Genomic DNA, 20,898 nt, shown 5'->3' on the forward strand with positions numbered 1-20,898 from the left:
GTTCACGACCAATTCGGTTCGCGACCAGAGTCGCGGGACGAATTAAGTTTGTGAACCGAGGTACCACTGTATAGGCCCAGGGTTAGAGATTTGATCACTGTTTTGATAAAATCTCTACTAAAATTATTCTAGCCATGGTATATGCCCTTTTAAAACAATGTTTCAAAGTACTGAATCTGTTCCAACCTTACTTTATTTCTCTGTATGTCTTCAGACCTTTTGCTTTTTTTCCCCCATTGAATTTGGCTGTGATTCCACCTGCCAACTTTGGCTGATAGCTGTTTGAGGCATCACCATGACGACTAAAAGACCACCTGAGATTATAACTAATGGTCAAAGTTTTCCTTCAGAGTGAACTCCAGCTGTTACAAACTTCTCCCATTTACCTCTTCACAGCCTCAATTAGGGCAATTGCACTTGGAACTGATTTCCTCCTGCCTCCCACTGAATAGATACGTCCACCTGTCGATTGGCATCCTTGCTTCATTACTTGTTGACAACCCACAAAGCAACTGAGATCTGCTAACAAATTGCTTCTAATCATTTCCTTCCCTAACATTATCTCCGCAGTCCTTCAGTATGCAGACATATACTCAGCATGCTGATCTGGTTCCAACCACAGAAGTGTAAACAGAGCAAGAACCATGGATTGTGGAGCATCTTCCTTAAATTGCAATGTATAATAATTGTGACTATATTATGACTCTTCCCTCAGTGTCCCTATATTACTGCTACTGTGTAGATAACTCATTGTCAGTTTGTATGTATGTATGTTTGTTTGTTTGTTTATTTATTTATATATCACATTTTTATAGCTGCCCATCTCACAGTTCTTGATTGGTTACTCTCTAACATCCTCTCATTATAAATGTTGTAGCCATGAGTAAGAAAGCCCCCAAAACTAATAACAATAACAACAACAATGGAGTGCTCATATTCATTTCCATCATAACTTTTGGCTGCATTGTGATTTACAATACTTTTCCAATACTTTTAGTGCAAACTGCGGACCCATGCAGTTCCTCCTTTGGCCTGAAACTGAAAGTTTATAAATTCAGCCTTAAGTTGATACAAATCAGGCTGTTATGAGCTCACATCGGTAGTTAGCATTCTAATCTCTTGTCACAAAATATCTGCTCAAAGCAGAAAGATTACAACAAAATGAAAATATTAGAATTAAAAATGCCCCTTTTTGTCTATGGCCAGATAGCACCTTAGTTTTCAAGTATGTGGCAAATTTAAAACCCTTCTAAACAGATTAAAAAGAAGCCTTTAGTAATATCATACATGCAAATATTTTGAGGTGGGTGGCTCCTTCAGCTCCTTCAAGATTTTAATCTTCATTAGGCATCCTAATCTTACTTCCCATATTTCAGAAAGATACAACTACTCATTTTCAAATCATTTTGATTTTTTCCTAGCTATTGCCAGAGAGTTATCATAATTATTGTAAAAACAAGGCATTTGTATAAGTTTCGTCAGGATGGCAAGTAATTTTGGATGTTTCAGCTAAATTGTATTTTATTTGTTAGACTGATATCCTATCTTTCCTCCAAAAACCCAGCATACATAGTGCATCTTCTGCCAATTTTTCCTCCTACAACACCAGCCATGTGAGGCAGGTTGGACTGAGAGACCATGACTGGTTCAGTTAACCAGTGAAGCTCTGTGGCTCCTTGGTCCTAGTGCAACACCTTGAATAGTATATGACACTGTATCTCACCTTATTGGCATCACCTCAGTGGGAATATAAGTTCTTAAAACCTTCTGCATACTTTCTTCTACCTCTGACATAGCAGAAATAAAATATTAGGGATTGGCAATGTTGCCACTGAATGAAACACATGCAGTGAGCATATTTTTTGTACCGAAAACAGTGTAGATTAACCTTCCCCAACTTAGTATCCTCCACATGCATTGGGCTTCATCTTCTGGGCTCTAACCAGCACAATTAGTAATTATCAATGCTAGAGAAATCCCAAACTTGCCTAGCCCAGCATATTTCACTTGAAAAGTTGAGAGCAGTTTCTGAAAAGTAGTCTGGAAGTATAAAACAGACAAAGAAAAGGAATGACATGGATGAATGATGAGAAGGAGTCAGGTTCTAGCAAAGTACAAATCCTGTGAAATGCTGGCTTTAATCTTGTAAGATGCTAGTGTAAGCATTAAATAGCAACATGAAGGGTATAGTCAGCTAATGCTACACCAAGTGAGATAGGAACTGAGACAGTACTTACTACAAAATTACAAAGGAACATCCAGGTTCAAAACTAATCTAATATCCTGTCTGCCATAAGAAGAATGTCCATTTTATTATTCATTTTCATCAAAGCTTTCTGAAGAAATAATAATAATAATAATAATAATAATAATAATAATAATAATAATAATAATAAAAAATAAAAAACACCATCAAACCTTGGTAATTAATTTTAGGAGGTCTGTCTGTCTGTCTGTCTGTCTATCTATCTGGCTATCTATCTCCAAAAACTTATAAATGTGCAACATAAAAAGTTAATTCATTTATTTATAATTGTTAGCTGCCAGATTTACTATACTAAAATACAGGAAAACTAACACATAACTTTTGTTAGATTAGTAGCATTTAAAAGTGTAGGAAATAGCATTAGCTGAAAACTTAACACAACAGGAAATTAACAAATTCTTCAAAGGATAGTTGTTTCATTCAAAGCTGTTTAACAAAGGAATTCCCAATAAATTACTGTTGTCTATACAAATTACTTTCTGGCAGAAATAATCAATATTAATATTTAGAAGTTTGTATCTTTCCTTAAGGCTTAATATATGTATGGCATGGTCTGGACTGACTGGCACTATAATAAGGTGAGTCCAAAATGGCTGGTTTACTGCACTCAGAGTCAGCATTAATAGTTTTACATTGAATTGGAGAGCAATAACGTACTCTCCAATAAGTTGGATTCCAGAGGAATTAGTCCTGGGACCAGCATTATTCACATTTTTATTAATAACCTGGATGATGGGATTGCAGTTTATCAAATTTGCAGGTGACACAAAATTGGGAAGTCTGCCAAAACCCAAGATAACAGAAAAAGATTGCAGGCTAATCTGGACAGGTTGGAAGACTGGGTGGAGAGACACAAGATGCCTATAATAGGGTGAAATGTAAGGTATGACATTTAAGAACAATATAGGGCAGATATGTATAAGATGGGGGGTTGGAAACACTACATCTGAGAAGGACTTGGTCATTAATAACAAGGTGAATATGAGTCAACAGTGTGAGACAGCTACTAGAAGGTCAAATGTAGTTCTGAACTGCATAAGACAAAGCATCATATCAAAGATCCAAGAGTCGTTTCAACAAGATGGGGGGTCACAAATTTGATAGGTAGGTAGGTAGGTGGGTGGGTGGTTGGGTAGGTAGGTAGATGGATAGATGGATAGATGAATAGATGGATAGATGGATGGATGATGTATGTACATACGTACGTACGTACTTACATGCATCGTGGCTGTAGTGAGAGCCCACCTAGAGATTCATATACAATTCCAGGCATCTCATTTCTAGAAGGACATTGACAAGATTCATAGGAGAGCAAAAAAGATGATACAGAGATTTGAGGACAAGTTGAAGAATTTGAGATATTTAGTCTGAACAAAAGAAAACCTGGGGAGAGATGATAGCCATGCTCAGGTACATAAGTGGAAGAAGCTACAGGAAAGATGGTCCTGAACTATTTTCTGTGGCAGAAAACTAGGACCAGAAATAACAGGGATAAGTTGCAGCTCCCTAGATTTCATTTAAATATAAGGAAACAGTTCCTGATGGTAAGTCTAGTACAACAGTGGAACAGGTAACTGTGGAGGATGTGAGTTCTCAATTTCTGGAGATTTTTAGAGGTTGAACAGCCACATGTCATGGGTGGTTTTACTGGTTTTCCTGCACACTGAAACAGAGGATCCCTGTGGTCCCTCCTAACTTTATAATGTTATGATTCTCAAGGACCTTGCAAATATAGGACAAATCACTCAAGAACTGTTTAGAGCAACACAGAAGTTGAGTCTATAAACCCTACACTGAAAAGCTATGCAAGAAAACTACATAAGAGCAGGAAAACGCTCATCAATGGGGAGGGGGGCTGGCTCAAAGCGAAAGGACTATGCCATAGGTTTCAAATGTTGGATAACATGATTCCCACCCACCCTGCACCTCCATAATGGTTTCTACAGACAAAACAGGCCCACTCCCAAACTTATTCTAAGCTTTGTTTCCTACTTTGCTGTGGGATGGCTCATGTGCTTTGCTTGTGCAAATCTGATTGGCTTTTTAAAAAAATCAAACCCCTTTCTAAGGTGCTTGTGACCTCCTAGGGGTTGTGAGCCACAGTTTAGGAACACTGTGCCAAAAATATATGATGACATAAAGAGCAGGGCATCAGTAGCCCTAAACTGACAGTGTTAAGAACTAAAGAATAGAATGAGATATGTGGCATTCATTTACATTTGCCAAAAAAAAAAAAAAAGGAGGGGGGGACTGCACACTAGAAGTATGACAGTAACTTTGCTTTATGGTCAACCACATCAGGATCTTAATGTAAATACATTAAATTTAAGGCACAAACCATACCTAATAAAGATTGCAGGATTTCCCAACCTTTTTTTTCATGCAGACCATCACACTATCATCAAAAGCTTGAAGGCATCCTAGAATTTATGATCCTCCCAGGTGGCATTCATAGTACCTCCATGTTTTATAATTTTTTTTAATGGTAAAAAATCCAAAATGCATAAGATATTGGTATTTCCGCTGAAACCTTAACGTTTTGGAGATTTGGGGCATTTAAGAAATATTTTTATCTTGGCATCCTCCAGGTAGTATTACCAGCTGTACTGTAACAGACTACCGGTGATTCTTGAACCAGAGATTGGGAACCATTTATCCATTGTGCTTCCTCTTCATTTAGAGGTAAGATGATGCAAAAGAGAAGTGTCCGGGGGGGGGGGGTACATTTAAACTTCAGAATATAGTTTTTAACTAATAACACAGTAATTGTGCAAAATTGATTCATTCATAACAGAACACAACTAAATATTGCGGTCAAATTATATAGCCTATGTTATTAAGGACATCTAAAATTTCAGAACAAGCAAAGGAAAAATAGCAAAATCCCACAGATATAATAACTGGGTTTCTACAGTGTAGTCTTCATCAACAGTCTATTGTTCCTAACTGTGTTATTCATTAACTACGAAAGAAGCAAGCAATATTAAATGTTAAGAGACAGGGAGAGCAACTGGATGCAAATCTGAAAGTTAAGATCAGAAATATCAGTTTATCAAAGCTCTCAGATTATCCTAGTTCTTTACAGGTGTCAACTGCAGATGGAATTTATTATTTACTTACTTATTGGGTTTATATGCTGCTCCAATACCCTCTTCTGTAAATAAGGAGAGAAAGAGAGAGAGAGAGAGAGAGAGAGAGAGAGAGAGAGAGAGAGAGATGGCATGGGACCAGCCTCTCCCCAGTTACATCTGCCCATCCCACCAAATCCAGCAGAGAGGGTCTGCTATGGGTTCCGTCAGCTAGAGAGTTACATTTGGCTGGCCCTAAGTGGCAGGCCTTTTCTGCTGTGGCACCAACTCTACGGAATATCCTTCCCCCTGAAGTGAGGCTGGCTTCATCACTTTCAACTTTCCGAAGTTCCCTCAAAACCTGGTTGTGCCATCAGGCCTGGGGACCCCGGGGGAATGATGAATGATTAAGGTGGCTACATTATTTTTAACATCTCTTCACCTAATATTCCTTCTTTTTTAGTTTTTTAAAATTTGAATGTTTTTAATAATATTGTTTAGTATTTATTAACTGTTTTTAGCTTTGTTGTACATGGCCCACAGTCATTTGTCATAAGATGGCAGCTATATAAATTTGATAAATAAATAAATAAAAACAATTTACCTTTTCCCACAGTACAAGAACTTCACTAAATAAAAGTCCAAACTATAAATGGGAACAAAATTCATAACATATCTATCCCTGGTTGGAAAAGCCAGGTTTTGATAGCATTTCTAATATCCAGCATAACTGGGGCCATATGGAACTCAGGGGAAATGCTTTTCTGTAGAAGGGGGTCAGCCACCAAAAAGGTCTACCTCCAAGGTCCCTGCAGATGACATTCCCTGAAAGAAGAGATATGGGTCCAGAGCCATTAAGAGATTTAAGGATGACAACTACCTAGAAGCAGACTGATAACCAGTGCAACTCTCATAACAGAGATACCACATAAGCATATTGTGATGTGCCCAATAGCTGCTTCATTCTGGACCAGCTATTGCTTCCAAGTGGTTTTCAAGAGTAGCTCTATATAAAATGCATTCCAATAACCCAAACAAAAGAAGACAATGAGGCCTCCCATTCCAGGAAAAGTTGTAAGTGGCATACTAGATGTACACCCTCCTTATTACACCTGCCACTTGCTCTTCAGGCAAAAGCTATGAGTCAAGAAGAACCCTCAGATTATGAATCAGTTTGGAATAGGGGGCATGACCATGTCCACAACTAAAGATAGAATATCACTGGAATTGGATAGCTTCCTAACACATAGCTACTTCATCTTGCTAGGACTGAGCTTAAACTTGTTCCTCACTATCCAGGCTCTAACAACCTTCCGTAACAGGGACACAGCCTTGACTGCAGTGCCTATTTGGCCCAAGGTCAAGATGAAAAACTGTGTATTATCAGTGTACTGGTGAATAGGAATGGGGAAAGCATCAAGTCTTGCAGTTCTTCATAACTGAGGGGCCATGTCTTTGGCCTTGACTTCCCCACCCCATGCCCAACAGGAACTGTCTCCTCAGAAAGGAAGAAAACCACTGCAAAACAATGTTTGCCACCTCCAACCCTCAGAGTCTGTCCATATGGATACCATGGTTGATAGTATCAAATATTGCTGAGAGATCCAGCAATATTGGTAGGTGAGGGTGGGGATCACACTACCACTCTCCCAATCTCACTACAGTCATCTACAAATGCAATTCATGTAGTCTTGGTCCCATACCCAGTACTAAAGTTAGAGTGAAAAGGATCCAAATAATCAATTTCCTCCAGAGCTCTGTGTAGCTGCAGCTCCGGAACCTTCTCAATCAACTTCTTCAAAACAAAGAGGTGTTAATAGTTGTCCAATAGCATTGAACTGAGGAATAGTTTCTTGAGGAGCTGGCACACCACTACCTTCTTCTGATATGCCCTCTCCTTCAAGGGAGGTGGCATTATCCACTCACCTATTTGGCATTTGTGATCATGACTGGAGAAGAACAGCCATCTTTACAGATAAGCACATGTATTAACTTGTTTTAACTTTGTTTACCAGATTATCAGATAGAAATGGGAGCAAGAGGTATCTAGAAGATAAATCATTCCCATTCCCATCTTTAACTCCCTTCATAATTTTCAAGCCAATTTTGTGTGGTTTGGACAGCTTTGAACCTCACAATCACCCACAAATGCATACGTTTTCTTGGATCTCAACCCTCTTAAATTATAACTATTTTTAGGGCTACTGTAAAAACTTTGAAGGAAGCCCATATATTATTTAAGTCAAATAGCTCCACTTGTTTGTTTCTCACTGCTTGTAAACCTATAAATTATAGGTTTAAGCTCAGATGGCATACTTCTGGTGGCACATCTATGATTCAAAACAATTCATTATTCCATATTACTATGTCAGAAGAGACAGTGGAAGCCATACCTCAAGAATACCAAAAAGATTAACATAATTAGATAAATACAAATTATCTAACAAAGCATATAAATAAATAAGTAATGCTACATGAAGCACTATCATGGTATACCTGTATCAGGAGATGCTACTGCTAACAACATGAAATAATATTCTCTGTTATTTGTTTAATTATGATTTTCTTCATAAGCAATAAAACTCATGAATTAGAGCATCCCACTAGGTCTACACTGCAAACCCAGTTGGTTTTATTGCATTTATGCTAAGCAATTTAATATACTTTTATGTTGCCTGTTTCTGTAGATTTGGATTTAACAAAAATATGATAGCTTCAAATGGGTTTTGCATTTTATTAGGTCGAATCTATCTTCTGGTTGCCATGAATGAGACTGCTTGTATTGACTAAATATTTTGCTTTCCCCTCCCAAAGCTCTTTTTTTCCCTTTGTTTTGTTTATTTTCCATGGTTCAGTCCCAGGAGCAATGAAAAAAGACACACATTGATCACTTAAATGTAAGGAATATAAGTAATTAAATACATTTTTAAAGCAAAAGGGGCTAACATTCATACCTATAAGAAGATTTTTCCCACTTAGAATGCTATTAAACTTTATAGAAGCTTTCTGGAAGAAAATGCAAAAAAGGAATAGGATGGAATGTGAACAAGATAGATAAAGTTTTACAAAAAATTAAAACTCAACTGTTTTTCTCTAGATCACCAATGATTTTCATTTTAGTTTAGTTAATTTTGTGGATGAAGAAAGGAACTTGGTTACCCCATTTTGGCCCTCCCAACCCAAGCTAGTAGAATCTAGAATCTCTTGAAAATGTATTAACAATGACATTTGGACAACATAAAGCCATTTTCATTCAATTAAATAAACACACCATGTTAACCTTCAGTAAAAGGAGTATCCAGACTTTTTATAAGCTGCTGTAAACAGATTTCTGAGCTTGAACAAAGCCAAGATCAATAATGTCTCTGTGAAAAATAATAATCTCATGCACAATTTATCAGCAGCTGCCTGGAAAATATTGCTCAAGTCTAACTGTCCTGATGGTTGGGTCTTTCCTGGTCTTTTCCTCTTGCTCGTTAATGTCAAAACTCCAGATTAGGACATATACAAACTTACTCAGAAATGTTCACATTAATCACTTCTCTTGGCACATGGATAAGAAGGCATCCAAATCTGACCCTAAATGTTTATGCAAAAGAATACTTTGGGGAGGAAGGGCATGCTAAAAGCAAACATAAAGGCTTGGTTTCCTGGAACCAGCCTTTCTTCTGGTTATGTACACTCTGTAAAGGCATCTTTTGCCCAGACCTTTTCCCCCTGTCTTAGACTGAAGCTAGATGCAAGTTACAGAGAGTCAGGGTTAAATCAGGATTATTCAAACTGGGTTCCACAGAACCGTATAGTTTTGCAAGAACTGCAATGCATTCCAGAAGGGGTAGGGGGCTGGGGGGTAACCTTCAGCACTCTCGCCTCAGATGCACATTCAGCCATCACTCTCTCCTCAGTATTGTTCTTCCCTTCACTGACTCTGTATCACCAACACTTGCAAGCAGTCTGTGCAGGAAGTGCTGGCAGCTTTTCCCTTGCCACCACTCGGGTCTTCTGCCTTGCCATGTGCCCATTCACAAAACTCAACTTCCTGCCTGCTCCCAAACTCCACAAATATTTGCCCAGGCAGCCTAAGTTTTCTGAAAGCAGAAAGAACTAGAAATCTGGTAGGAGTTTCTAACTTGCTTAGAAGCCCAGGAACAATAGTGGTGAGTCCCTCCTTCCTTTTTACTTTCCAGATTACAAACCGCATGCGTGTGTGTATCCCCAGGAGGTCTGTTTAATTATCAAGGTGGCATCCTGTGCACACCTACCTAAGACCAAGTCCCACTGAGCTGTGTGGGAATTAATAAAGAAACTTAGTCCTGAAGTAAACATGTGTGAGAATGATTGTATGTTTGCAGAGGCAGACAGGCAGGCAGGCAGAAGATGGGTGCTTAAGTGGATTCAGCCAGGCATTCACAATGGAAAAAAAAAATTATGCATTCAACACTCATTGTGTATGTGTGTGTGTGTGTGTGTGTGTATGTATGTATGTATGTATGTGTGTGTATGTATGTATGTATGTATATATATATATATATATATATATATATATATACCCATCAGCATATGCATTATTTTCATTTTGTTTTTTTCGTAGTCCTAATCAGCATTTATGTACTATGAATATTTTCCCAGATATGTATCATTGGCTACCAACTGATAAAATTGCAGACGGTACAGAAAAAGTTGACAATAGTAAAAGTGGAACAAATACCAGTGCTGCTGGTGTTGATGTTGTTTCTTATGGCACACCTTGACTGAGTTCACATTACAAACAATATTTTCATTTGTAGGCCTACGAATTCTGGTTAGAGCTTTTAACAGAATATCCTGAAATTGCCAGTGGAGCACTGAAATATCTTATATTGTTTACAACAACAAATCTTTGTGAGAGAACCTTCTCTTTAAATCCAGCAACGAAAAACAAGTATAAAGGTTTACAGAAGGTAATGCCCACTTACAAATAACATCCATTGTTCCAAATACTGAACTTTTATTCAGAGAAAAGCAATTGTATCCCGGCCATTGAACATTGATTTGTTTGCTTAAAACTTCAACCTTCCAAATACATATATATATATATATACAATATATATATATTGTACATTGGAAATTTTGCCATTGCAATAAATAGCTCACATTTTCAGTTATCTCTCTCCCTTGTGGGCTTGATACCTATTATAACAGTATTGACACTTGAAGAAAACAATTCTCCTTATAGGCTCTTTTAATACCCAGCTTTGCTTAATATGTGGAAGTTTTATAAGCAATTCACTCTAGTTTTTTTCTTTTTCTTTTTAATGCACAATGTTCTAAATCACTTGTGCTTTTATTTTAGGGAACGCCCTTGCAGAATTTGGAAAAAATGTGAATGCTGAAAAATAACTGTTCCAGTTTGCATGTTGGTTCAGTTATTAACTGAGTACACTGACATTAAGATCGAAATTGAACAAAAGTTTGTCCAGTACAGGTAAGGAGATTTTTTTCCTTCATTTTTTTGACTTGTACATATCCATAGAAAGCTAATCAAGTCTCTCCAATACCTTTGCTTCTGCAAAAAATTGCCACCCTCAGCAACACACGGCACAACGCACAAATTGACACATATCATTGCACTTGACTAATGGATATGTATTGGCATGGTGCATTGCTTGAGAATGTGCTTTAGTTATGTTCATAAGAATGGCAAATGCTCATATATACAAATGCTTACTTTACTAATACTCTAATCTCAATTTATTTTATTTGAAATGCCTTGCTAATTGACAGTAGATACAAATGCATTGTACTCATAATTTTAAATTGGGTTTATATATTGCATAAAGCCATGCTTTGTTTAATAGTGGCTTACTGAATAAACCATGACTGGTTGGATTCTTACAACAAAGTAAAAAAAGCAATGCTAGGTTTGCACAATAAGCTAAGCAAAAAACAAACAAATCGTATGGTTTTAATGGACTATGTTTGAACCAGACCTAACTAACTGCTGTGGGGTCCTCTTATTATGGAACACTCTTTGCACTTTCTGCTAATAAGATAAAGAGAAAAAGATTTTGAATCCATAGGATCTTTTCAGTCATAATCTCGTTATTAGCAGAGAAAATTTCTAGTATGCTTTCCAGGGAAAAAATGTAAAATGGGTTTATTGTTACCCATGAACCTGTATTCTATAACTGTATTTTTATTGCTGCTTCTCTCTCTCTCTCTCTCTCTCTCTCTCTCTTTTTTGTGGTTTCAATGGATTGATGGTATTGAAAAAAATTTTTTTAATTGCTGTACTGCATTCTTATTATCTCTATACTGTTGGATGCCTTTCCTATAAAAAGACAGGTTAAAATATTTTAAATAAATAAAAATAATCTTCCACACTGTGGGTTGCTTCTTATTTATACCCTTCATCTTTTCATCTACAAGGAGACTTTGCAGTTGGAGTCCAACTGAAGCACTGTGCGGAAGAAGCACCTGCCATCTTAGCTGGAGATAAGGAATGACCTAATTGAAACACACCATATGGTAGCTAATGAACAAATAAAGTCAACCTGGAATGCATGCTATTTATTATTTAATACCTGCAGCTTGTCAAGAGAAGTTGCTTTGGAACTTGCTAAACACTTCTCTTTTTATATTTATTGTTATCTTTGCATTAATCTTAATGAATTCAGTTTCCATGCATGATGACATTGTCTAGGCCTCCAGGAGGCCAGCAGCAACTGAGCATTAGCAGTATCAATCATTAAAACAAATTGCTACCCATAATCTTATAATCAGAATTCAAACAACCAGCCCAGTAGAGGCAGATGTTCCCAGGAAAGTTCATTTCTAAATTGCTCTGCCTACAATTCCATGGATGGTGGTAAAACATTGCATTTGTGTCTCTTCAATAACAAGTGCGCTATCCTAACCCAATGCTTGGGGAAGAGCCAGGTATTCACAGCCCTCCAGAAGGTTAAAGAGGTAGAGATCCCTCTGATGGCAGTTCACAGGATTTCAGCACAACTGGGGATAGATCCCACCCTGAGAACTTTAAATATGATGGCTAATAAGGTAGATATGTTGGCAAAATAGATAAATGTTTAATCTGATATAGGCAGTTTCATATGTCTGTGTTAAATAGGGAGATTAATTTCAACTAGGATTGTGCAAAGTCTTTCAGATTTGACACAATTCAAATTCAAAAAAGTTGTCTTAAAACAAATCCCAGAAATGTTCTAATGCTGACAATTTCAGAACTGTTGTAAGCTCAAAACAGCTTTCTCAATTTTGAAGCAGGTATTTTGAGCCAAAAGGGGCTGTCTCAAACTTGAGGCATTTGCAGAATGGTTGGAATAGTTGTTTTGGGTTCAAAACAGAATATTTCCAACTCAAAATGGAGTAGCTCAATCCTAAGAATTCAAAAAGAAAGTTTGAAAAAATAGCTAGGAAAGGTACAGAAGACGGTATCCAAAATGATGGAGAGGATGTTCAAAAGCTAAAACAATTGAGATAACAAACTTGGGAAAAGGGCAACTGAAAGGGACTTGATCAAGGTGAATAAAGTCATGTAGGGCAGAGAGAAAATAGGGAAAAATTTTCTCCCTCTCTCAAAACATTAGGACTGGGAATTATCTGCTGAAGTGATTAAAATTTTTAAAACAGACAAAAGAAAGCATTTTTTTCCACATAGTATATAATTTGCTTGTGGAATTCATTGCTATAAGATGTGATAACGGCCACTAACTTGGATAGATTTAAAAGGAGACTGGATAATTTTATGCATTTATTTATTACAATATTTATATACAATTAACTCCACAAGGATTCCCAACAAATTACAATGTTGTCATTTAAAATCAATAAAACCAACATAAAGCAGTTAAAAATTACCAATCACCTTCCCCCAGTATCCACTATTGCAACAACACTGTTACAAACTAAACATTGTCAGAGAAGATGCGATCCAGATTTCTAAGCATAGGCTATTACAAAGGGAGGGTACAAAAATTGGATAAAAACATTGTCTCCTGCCCTTCCTCTCCTCAAACTTCATGTAAGAGGGGAATCCTCAACACTTCATCTTGGAATAAGCAAACCAGATGGAATGAGTTCTACCTGAAGTGGGTAGTGCTGAATGTACTTGCACACAAAGCCATAAAGGGATTAATGGGTCAGACACAGTGCTTTGAATTGCACTTAGAAATTTCTTGGAAGCCAATGCAGTGCTCACAACACCAGTTTATATGGTTGTGACAGCCAGTAGGTGAAGGAGAAAATCTGACCTGAGAGGTAGCTTTGCCTACTAAAATGACTTCAGCTTGCTAAAGAGCACTGACTTGGTGCTAAGAAGCACAAATAGAGCAACAGCTTCTGCAGTTCGATGAACTTCAAGGAACAGTTGCCAGAACAGGGAAGTCACCTCTGAACCTGCAAATGCTTGCTGAATTAAGGATATTAATAAAAAAAGGAAATCGGGTTTCTAGAAAGTGGGATTTAGTTGTTTTGAAGTCCTGCTCTGGCTCATGTAAACAGGATCACTATATAAGCTTTTGCCCTGCCCCTCATTATTGGGCAGAACCTTGTATTCTCCCTCTGCACAGTTACAACAAACTTGGCTCAAACCAGAGAGTGTGGCCTTGCTAGCAAGGGTGAGGGGCTTGTTTTTTTCCCTTTCATTGGTCTTAGAAGTAGGATTGAGTGGAACTCTGGACTACCCCACCCCAGCAGTATTTCCACACTCTTTCCTGGGAGTCAAGGATAGGGATTTCTCCCCTTCCTCATGTGTCTCTGGTTCAGAAGGACACCTCCACTCCTATCCCCAATGAACCTAAAGATTATCTGGTGTGCCAAGAAGGGCCCAGTTTTGTAAGGATAAAGTAACTGGTAGAGTCTGTACCTGTTGTATCTGGGCAGACAAGAACTGGAGCTGCAGGCAAAATTTCCTCTGCCACCTCTAAATAGTGGTGTGACACCAGTTGAAGGGGCAAGGTTCATGTGAAGCTCATTGCAATTAGATATAGTCTCACAAGTGTGGCAGTGCCACCTTCTAGGAAAGACTGATCATCTTGCTTTAAATGGAGGAAATAGTAAAACTGGGAGAGGGAAAGGGAAAGCAGGGGAATTTTTTTTTCTCCAAAACCCCAAAAGGGTATAAGGAGATAAGAGACTGAACACACACACACACACAAGTTTGGTGCTTATTTTGCTTGCCTTGTAAAATAGGTCAGAAAACAATACCTTATTTCAAATTAGCACAAGAACTGCTTGCCCTTCCAAGAAAAGGCTATATCATAATCATCTACATTTGATTAGAGAGCTAAACTGAATGAATAAATAAATAATAAGCCCTTAGGAAATAACTATAGAGGCAAAAGGTCAACTGAAATTAGGAGGAGGGATGGAGTCACAGACAGAAGAAACTAAGAAGCTAAAGTTTTACTTGTAGAAGTCACATGGCATTTAAGGCACAGTTTTATGATTCATGATTGCAATCCTGTATATATTTACCTGGAAATAAACTGGTGAGATTTACTTCTAAGCTATGGACATCACTGTATTCTAAATGGCTTTATAAACTTGAATAATTCTGAATATGCATCCCTGGCCCTCTACACAGTAGAAAATGAAGATTCAAGTACTTTTAACTGGATCTGGTTCTTTTACTCTGTCACTATTATCTATTAAAGCTTCCTGCTGTTTATCCACAGATGGTTGCGTTGTTCTGAACTTTTTTCCATTAACATCCCAAGCAACTCTTCCTGTTTTGAAAACCAGTACAGCATTTAGATAAAGTTTGATATTCACAGGGTTGGGCTATGTTCTTTGCTCTTGTGACCAGTACCAATGGGATCTTTAATAGCTACAAATTAAATTCACATTTAGCACTCGGTACAAACATTAATTAACTAATCTTCACAATATCCCTGTGGGAAAGCCATGTCATTATGCATACTCACAAAGGTTAAGTGAATTGCCTTAGTCCATACAATGTCAGGGACTGAATTAGGATTAACATGTATAAATAGTTAGCATTTACCATTGCATTTTTTTTTTATGTGACAAATGTTTTGATTTTACGGTATTTATTTCTTTTTGTATCTCCTTTCCTGTCACAGGCTGACTGCAACTATTTTGCTATCAAAATATTCAGCATAGCAAAAGCAAAAGGAAGGAATCAATCTAAGAAAGGAGCCACTATGGGAAAATTATGCTTCCTCTCTACAGAAAGTCACTGGAAAGAAAGTTGCTTAATATTCATATATCAGCCCAAACTATAGAGATCAAGTGACAATGAACATAAAGAAAGAACCTCTTCCTGAAATGATGGGTTTGGATGTGGTGGTCATACATCTAATACATATAGATGGCCGTCTAGGTTTTAGCTAAGCTGTAGCAACTAAGCAGGTGTCAGACCTGCTTAATACTTGGATGGGAGAATGTCTGGAAATTTCAGGGTTATAGAGTAGATGAGGAAATCAAAAGACATCCCAAAATCTGTAAATCAGTTTCAGAAGCATAGCCCAAAACACTACATGTCTGTATTTATGAACTTGTCAGGAGCTAAGCATGACTCAGAGAAGACATTACTTATTTAGTCACATGGATCAGGCCTATATTAGCAAATTAATTAGCATATTATATTGTCATATTATTACAGTAACCATACATCCTTTATTATAAAGGACAGTCCTTCATTTCAGAAAGCTCTCCTTTAGATTTATTTTTCAAAAACTCATTTTGTTCTTTATTTTGGTCATTTTACTTTTATTGTACAAATGGTACCACTTAACACAGTCTTGCATATTCACGTGAAAAATATGGAAATTGAATTGTCTTTTTAAAATAAATTTACATATACTGTTTGATCTTAGATATTTTCAGTAGAATATGCACTTTTCTAAAGTTTTTCTTGGTTTTGCTCTTAAATTTTCCTTTGTAAAACAAAGTTATAAACATAAACAATTATTTTTGTTATCCTTATGAAGCTTTTTCAGATTTGCCCCTTTTTCAGGTTTGTCCTTTATTTTTCCCAGGAAAATATGGTCATTCTACATATGGTTCTTTTAAAAGTAGATTTTCCATTATGGGTGACATTACAGTATTTTTATTACTATGAGCAAATAAATCACTCTGTATGTTTGTTGCATCCTTACACACAGGTGCACAATTATTAGCTGCCTCACTTGAATACTGAAGCTATGTTGGCAGGACTAGCCTTAATTTTAAAAAGAGTGAAGTGGCTACCTGAGGAACATTTTTGTTGACAAATTAATTTACTGTTTTTTTAATTAATTTCAATTACTGTATTTTTTTTATTGTTGGTATGGAAGAAAGGTGTGGCAGGAGGAGAGAGAGAGACATTTATTTATTTACTTACTTACTTACTTACTTACTTACTTACTTACTTATCACATTTATATAGCCGCCCATCTCACACAAAGCGACTCTGGGCAGCATACAACAATTAAATAAAACAGCAAAAACCAATCATTATAAAAAGATAAAAAATAATTATTAAAATGAAAATATTATCAAAAAGTGTAAAATACACAAACACCACAGAAAAAGCAGAATATCAATCATAGTGGGGCCATCTAAGAATGACTGTTTCCCAAAGACATAACCAGGTCTTGAGGGACTTCCTAAATGATAGCAGAAATGTGGTGGGCCTGCACTCATGGTGGGAGTTCTGAGGATTAGTTCCTTGGATTCAACTCAAGGAAGAGCTGCCACCAACACAGTCCCTCTGCATAAGCTCCAAAACATCTTCCTTAGGCCAAGAGGCTGCAGTGTGATCCTCAGAACTGGCTCCAAGGATACCCAGATAATCCAGATCCATCCTGCTTCCTGCTGTGAGATCACACACACACCCCAGACCACAGAGATTTGCTGTTCACCCACGTAAGTTCCAATCATGGAATAATATAATGGATTGAGAATTACAAAAGACATGCATGCATGTTCCTAAAGAAAAAGTGCCTAGAAAAACTTCCTTCCTTCCTTCCTTCCTTCCTTCTTTGACATTCTGACTTACCAGGGTCATTGTTATTGTTTTAATTTCTACACTGTTAATTTGAATATAGATAAAATATAGAGTTGAAAGCTGAATGGAATTCATTTTTGGAAAGTAAACAACTTTTCCTAACAACAAGTATTAAATAGCAAGTAAACCTTAAGGTATATTTATTGTGCTAGGACTTCACAATATACTCAACTGAATATATTGGGGAACTCTCTTAGAAAAATCCAGTGGCACATCCATTTTAATGAATGAGAGCAAAAACTAAACTTTGTCAATGTAGTTTACAAAGAAGAAAAGCAGGCTTGAGTGTATTTCATGGGAAAAGCTTAATTTCTTAGATTAATAAGAGGTCAGTCTTCCTAGAACTCATGGGTACCATGCTATAGAAAACAAGCTGTTAAAGAAATCTGAACAAATTCAGTTGCTGATTGCCAATCCTAGCATAAAAGGAAACAAATAAATGTGGTTACCATAGTCTGCACAACATGTACTTTTACTGGCCACATTACTTAATTATTTCCACAAACACTAAGTATTGGCAGTTCAAAGACCATTAGGCAATATTTATGGAGCAGGCAAGAGAAGACACATTTAAAGAAATAAGTCTGAAATTTCCGATACCACTGAAATGCATCCTGAAATCAATAGCAAAAGGAACATTTGCAGATTATGCTGAATGGAATGGCCAAACACTTGTTTCCCCTTATTCATCCATCCATTCATTCATTCATTCATTTACAAATCTAAAGCCAAATTACAAGTCATTTAAAAAATTTAAACAAAAGGAATGGGGTGATTTTTTTTTTTTTTTTGGCATACAAGGAACCAACCTGCGTTAGCATCATAACGTGAGATAAAGGAGTAAAGCCCAGCTAATCCTTATCTTAGTATCCCAAACAGGATTGCCCCTGCTTCCACCATGTTTACAGAAGCGGTTCTGGCTGACAATAAAGACCAAGGCACTGGTTGGGGAGGGCTCCTTTAAAAACAATATTTAACACGTATTATTGTATGTAAAGGTTCAGAGTAGAATTTTTTAAAAGCACATCTTGAAAACAACATGCAAAAATTTACAATAAATAATAAACAAGTTCCATTCTGACTTCTAAAGTCTGAGTGTTTATTGCTTTGAATAAACTCCCCATCCTCTGCTAATGTCACTCAAATAACAGAGATTGCAGACTCTCATGCACCAAATTTGACAGACCCTGCATTTTGGTGATTCTGGCTTAGATTCCTGGAAGACCACATGGTTTCTTTTCTGAAAATATAAGTAGGAGCCAACATAAGCTGAGTTATAGAGGAGGTCAGGCTGGATTTAGCTTTCACATTCATTTTGTGAGCACTGAGGATTTTTACCTACAGTGTATCTTACTTAGTACCATCAGGCAATGGCAAGGGGAATGAAGGCTATGGCAAAAGGGATCAACTATTCCATCAGTTTGACTCAGGGTTCCTCAACCTTGGCAACTTTAAGAGGGGTGGAGTTGAACTCCCAGAATTCTGGGAGTTGAAGTCCACCCCTCTTAAAGTTGCCAAGGTTGAGGAACCTGGTTTGACTAAGAGAGCAGTAGTTTTTGGCTTCTCCTTTCCTGGAAAATGTTTTCATTCCAGTTAGCCATTACAAGAAAGGTATGACAAAGCAGTGGTGACCAAGTTTGATTTTTTTTTTTACTCCTTCATTTCTTTTCCCTTTAGATTTTAAATTTGAGGGTAAAGACTGTTTTATTATTGATCTTTGTAAGCTGTTCAGTGAGCTTTTGTGGCTGTAACATAATCAGCACATCAGAAGTGAATGCATGGCAAGTGTGCAAATTCAACCCTATACTTGAAAGTGTTTCCCTGAACATAAGGATGCTAGAATGGAGAAGCAGCATGAATCTGTCTTAGATATGGAGGCTTATCCTGCTGTTGTTAACTTTTAGGGGTTGAAAGCCTCTGGAGTGATGAATATGTGGGTGCTGACTATTCTAACATTATCATACCAGTTATCTGACCCTTTTAATAGCTGGACATAACTCTTATTAGGTTTCTGAGACTATTCGCGCAAATAAAGTCTTGTCCCAACATGGAGCTATTTTGTTGAATGCCAGACTGCACAGTCAAAATCCTTCCCCAGTTAAGTTGTAGTATGTAAGTTCTGCATATAAAATCAGATGAATGAATAGACAGTGTAAATGAAAACAGAAAGTACAACCGTCATTATCTAGTGTGTTCATGTTATCTGATCAGAAATACAATTTGTTTAAATGAAACCATTTTGTGCACTTCCTTCTATCATTCATTACTATGTATGTGCATGTGTGTGTGCGTAAGTGAGAGAATACGTAAGAAAGACAAAACCTAAGCCATGCCTTTTTGAGTTGCTTCAGTTGTCCTAGTCACTGGTGGTGAAAGCTGTACTGACTTCATACCAATTCAAAAATCCAGGTATGTCCAACTTTGTGATAGGAAGTCCTATATGAATTCTGGAGAATAACGGATTCCCATTTGATTTTTAAGCAAGACTAGGTACCAAAACTTAATAGCATGCATTAGGTTCCAAACCATATTAGAACACAAAGTTATAGGCCTGAGTCTATATTAGAAATTTCTATTTGCATCACCTCACAGAAACTCACCAACAGAGCTTCTATCCAGTTAATGTCTACTTGAAAATTCAGACAACTTTTTAATAAAAAAGGGATAACCATGAAAAATAATTCCTTTCCCCTTTTTCCTGGTTTAACTTTTTCAAAAGAAAATGTGTCATTTCAATACCGTTGCTTTTAAACAGAGCATTTGGTAAAGTTTTTCTTAACATTTCAATATATTTTAACTTCTTACTTACAAGTCTGCCTTCATTAATTAGAGTCATGCTACGCAAAACTAAGTGATAAATTTCTGAATGGGAAAGTTTATGAATTATGCATAGATTAATACCAGGGCAAACAATTCTTCTGCATTTGAAAGATGAGGATTTCGGAGGGCTACAGGTACTATGGCAGCTATTGAAAGGGTGGGATTGAGGAATTTTTGGCATTTTATAGAACTTTTAGGTCAAATTAGGTGCATTAAGCCTACAAGATGCTTTAGCACATCTATTTCAGAAGTATTCTGTTTAATCAACACTGAAAATCAGCAATTGAATTTTGGTTACCTAATACCAGAACTGCAAAAATGTGGTCAAAAAATGCCCAGGCTTCTTGCACAATATTCCTCCTGATGAACTCTAACAGAAGGTCCAAACTATATAGTTATATACATGTGTGTACATGCTAGAGTTAACATGTTTAAATATTACAAGAGTAAATCTGATTTATATTTCATGTTCTTTAATGAATTCCATAGATTACAGAGAATAATAATAGTGTTAAGAAATTTCAGAGGGCAAGAACTACATAAGGGTCAAGACAATAGAAAAGAATGTTTCAGCGGGAATGTTTTGGGGACAAAAATAAATCTAATGGGAACAATAATGGTGCAACCTAATACCAGATGATCTGCATTCTGGCACTTATTCTATGGATTATCACAGAATACTGTTTTAACATCTGTATGAAACCCTGGAGACAGTCATCAGAAATTCATGACCT

At 36.9% G+C, this 20,898-nt stretch overlaps 1 protein-coding gene and 1 long non-coding RNA gene across 11 annotated transcripts in view; one reads left to right on the forward strand and one right to left on the reverse strand.

Annotated features, from left to right (window-relative positions):
- LOC103060191 (neurexin-3-beta) overlaps positions 1 to 20,898 on the reverse strand; it is a 758,042-nt gene that overhangs the window by 376,068 nt on the left and 361,076 nt on the right. The window lies entirely within an intron of this gene.
- On the forward strand, positions 10,140 to 12,432 carry LOC148214903 (uncharacterized). The gene is made up of 3 exons (XR_015796882.1): positions 10,140 to 10,274; positions 10,667 to 10,798; positions 11,743 to 12,432. It is a non-coding gene; the product is annotated as an uncharacterized LOC148214903 (long non-coding RNA).

This window comes from Python bivittatus, unplaced genomic scaffold (genome assembly GCF_059951505.1).
Source record: "Python bivittatus isolate LINGU-HERP-01145 unplaced genomic scaffold, Pbiv_v1 ctg000480_np1212, whole genome shotgun sequence".
Lineage (NCBI taxonomy): Eukaryota > Metazoa > Chordata > Lepidosauria > Squamata > Pythonidae > Python > Python bivittatus.